Here is a 3,886-nt window from a genome sequence, read left to right as displayed (position 1 = left end):
TCATACCCTCTACATTGGAAAAAATAAACTCTCTTGCAGGGAATACAGTTCTGGCATATATAAAAATGAACTCCTACCCTGCCCCTAGCTTTATTTAGTATATATCTAGATAAAACATGTGGTATAGCTTGTAACCAAAGGCCTGATTCGGATAATTATCTCACTCTGCTGACATCATTTAATGAGGCAACATATAGTAATCCAGTGGTATTCACCTCATATACCTCAGTTTGAAAAATATTCCATACATCCAGGAATGGAATTTCTAGAGTAAGATAATTGTCTTGGCTGTCTCTGGGAGCTCTAAGGAGCTAAATTGCAGAGTTCAAATTAGACAGATGTTGCATGGCTAGAGAAGATAGAAATAAGTGAAGCGTATATATGTGTGTGTGCGTGTGTGTATGTGTGTGTGTGTGTGTGTGTGTGTGTGTGTGTGTGTGTGTGTGTGTGTGTGTGTGTGTGTGTGTGTGTGTGTGTGTGTGTGTGTGTGTGTAGCTCCCTTTGCAGAATTTAGGATCATTGCTAACTGGGTGAATGAAGTGTGATAGATACATGCCGAGCATATCACAAACCAAGCAATCATTTATTTATATTCTTGGATAATATGATGTAGTGGATCAACGTCATTCAGTCCATGTCTTAAATAATGGTAAATTTCAATGAAGCCATGGTTGCAGGGTGAGTATGCCATAGTATCCTCAATATATTTCTACTAGCAAACTATTATCCCATTAAGTTATTCACAAATCAGGCAGTAAGGGCATCAGTGACAACCCCTTTACTTTTTCCATGTGAATAGTTAAATATATTTTTATTTTACATTTGGTAACCGGGTTAGTCTGGCTGAGCTTTTGGCTCATTTTCACCAAAGACCCGAGGAGAAAAGCTCCTCAGGGCTAGAAGACAAGTTATTAAATTTTTGTAACATAGTAGTAACAATCAGCTATAGGATCTTACAAGCAGAGACCTGGAGAGAAATAAAAGTTCATCAGACAATTAAATTATACAGAGTATTAACAATTGGCAGGCATGTATGTGAGTTGTTACAAACAAGGTTTTAAACAATTAGTAGAAGAAAATGTGACTAGTTATAATATTATTTAAGCTGCTTAGAGCAAAATGAGTTAATAGTTAGGCAGATGCTTATTTAAAATGGGTAGGATCTAGTTGTACAGGAGTTTGGAAACAAGAAGGGAAAGTAAGAATGGCTAGTAGGAGATGTAGGGGAGGTAGAGTATATCGCACAGAGTTGTTCAGACCATACCCAGCAGTAATTTTCCATGTAAAGAATCTACTACATGAGCAATAACATTTTTTCTCCAATGATTTTATGGAATATATTTTAAGTATTTGATAATTCTACTGTCAGCCCTTCAGATTGTAGTTGCTTGTTAGTTGTTTTAAAGGTTTAGTTGAAAAAGCTGCATAGTTCTTTTAAATTAATAATTCCCACGGGGGCCAATTCCACATTGCAAGTGAAATTTGTAGTTTCTTTTTCACCTGATGGTAAACCAAAGATGGGTCTCTTAAAGACCAGTGTTTCCTGTTCCTGTCATAAAACTGTAGCTAAATGATTTTACTTATAACATTACCCTGTATTTTTGCAACTGTAAAGTTCATCGATTTGTGTCTAGTTCAGTTTCATAGTACAATAACTTTTAGTCTCCTGCCAGCAGACAATTGCAATCAAGGTTTATGAACTAGAGAGTGGGGAAAGTTAGCAGCATGCTTGCCACTGGAATTACTGTAAGTCAGTTTGTTTTCTTAAGGGTCCGACAATAGTTTTTGATAGCAGAAATAAAGTAGTAGATCCATTTATGATTATTTGCTTCTTTTACATGAGGAATTTAACTTTAACATAGAAGGGGCATTTTCTCATTTAATAAAGAGGAGATTAATTTTTCTTGTCTTCTTAGATTTCAATTATAAGAAACATTTTCTACACCACCAAATTCAAGTATGGAGAATCAGTTCTGGCATATAGGAAAGTGGACCATCAAGGTTATCTGGTTCCACTATTCTTTAATTTTTTAAGACAACTTTAAACAACTAAAACACATTCATCTATACAGTTAAAAATCAATCAACAAGTAATTACTAGCAATTAGGGCATTTAAAGTGTCCCCTACACTTTGCTGCTAAAACATCTAATACATAATTTGCAACCTTATTTATAAAAGACTTTTTAAAAAAATATTCACATTTGTCTACACATTGTATTGATGTGTGTGTGTGTGTGTGTGTAAGTTAATGTCTAAGTGCTCTAGTTTTAAAAAATGGTTTCAGTGATACTGCTTCAATTATGCCTGGTGGTGTATCTGCATTAAATTTAGTGATTCACCTCTGCTCAGCTGCTTTGGTCCTATTCCTCACATTACCTCCTCTCATCCCTTCTCTGATAACCTCTAGAATAAAGAATTTAAAAGTATGGTCTGTCCCTCCTGCCTCAACATGCTTGGCCAATGCAATGTTCTCCTTTTCCATTAATGATGTCTCTATTGTGTTCTAATATACAGTCCTTAAACATTCTGTTTGTCTTCCCTATATAGAATGCCACATTGAGCCTACGAGCTGAACATTTAAGCAGCAATAAAAGGAAAAACAATGAAAAAACATTGAACACAGGACTATCCCATTTTTTAGAGGATACGAACGGCAGGAGAGAGACATTAATGTGGCCGTTTCAGCTGAGAGATTCATTACCGATCAAGGAGAGATCCAGGAGTCAAGGCAGGAAGGGGTACTCACTGCGTCAGCAGAACATGGAAGGGAACAAACAGAAAATGGTCACCCGCAGCAAGAGTTCCAAGGTTTGGTCTTAAACCTCTCATCTATGCCTTTGACTAGTGCCCAATTGAGTGTACTTGGGAGAGGGTTATTGTTTATAACTTCACAAAAAACTAATATGGTAGACATCCTGCAAGAACTGAGAATGTTTGGGAGAACATTATCATTAAAAAACATATTTAAAGGGGATGTTGGTGAAATTAATAAATTCACTAAACCGAGTACATTTACACCCAAAATGCATCCAATGGTAAATACTTTTATATCAGTATGTGACAAACAAATTAGGGAACTGTGTGACAATGATAAAGGTTCTGGGTATCACAGTCTAAACAGAGATGAATGTGATGCTTTAGTTGAACTTAAGAAAATGCAGACAATTGAGATTAGACCGGCAGACAAAGGGGGAGGGGGTGATTGTCTTGGACAAAGAGTTTTACATAATAAGAATGGAGCAGCTGCTCACTGACCATTATACATATGTAAGAATTAATGGGACAGAGTTGAAAGCTATTACTGATAGAGTGTCCCTTTCGATATTTGACTTATATATATATATATATATATATATAACAGGCATGATCTCAGAAGACTTATTCAATTATTTTACAACAGAAGTTCCACTTGTACCTATTATATATGGACTACCCAAGGTGCATAAGGATGCCATGAACCCAACAATTAGACCTATATTCTCAAGTAAGGGGGTGGGTGACAGAGGCATTGTCTATTTATGTTGAGAAATGCTTGCATCTGGTGCTAGATACTTACGATCACATATTAAGAGACACTAAGATGTTTTTATAAAATTGTTAGTGTAAGACTGGGGAATTGATGAGTGAATATTATTTTGTGACTCTAAATGTAGCATCATTATTTACGGTGATCCCTAATGATTGGGGCATAGACAATATCAGACAACAACTAGGTACTAAAAGGGCCTACACTGATAGCAAAATTAATTTGATTTGTAACGTACTGGACATCATTTTAGAAAATAATGTCTTTGTCTTCAGAGATCAGTATTATGTACAAAAGATAGGCATAGCTATGGGCACAGCTTGTGCCAATAGCTACGCCAATCTTGCCTTGGTTCACT

Source organism: Protopterus annectens, chromosome 3.part0 (genome assembly GCF_019279795.1).
Source record: "Protopterus annectens isolate FY-2018-M chromosome 3.part0, PAN1.0, whole genome shotgun sequence".
Taxonomy (NCBI): Eukaryota; Metazoa; Chordata; order Ceratodontiformes; family Protopteridae; genus Protopterus; species Protopterus annectens.
Note: the sequence above shows the minus strand (reverse complement) of the source record.